Genomic DNA, 274 nt, shown 5'->3' with positions numbered 1-274 from the left:
GAGATGTGGTGATGCATGAAATGCTGCTGTCCCCATACCACTGTCAGAACAATTGATTGACTCTTGTATTCTTTGCAAGAGCAGGTAGCACCGGTACTACCAGAATAGAGAGCCACTGAAGAGTATCTGAGACCAGAGGGACTTACCTTCTTCAGAATCGGAACTACTCAGCCTGCAGATGCAGTATTATCTTTAATAAGGATTCCTTCTCTAATTATTTCTCACTTGGGAGTGCGGGCGACCTGTCATCTTTGAATTGTGTTTGATTTTTAGT

Source organism: Penaeus monodon, chromosome 30 (genome assembly GCF_015228065.2).
Source record: "Penaeus monodon isolate SGIC_2016 chromosome 30, NSTDA_Pmon_1, whole genome shotgun sequence".
NCBI lineage: Eukaryota > Metazoa > Arthropoda > Malacostraca > Decapoda > Penaeidae > Penaeus > Penaeus monodon.
Note: the sequence above shows the minus strand (reverse complement) of the source record.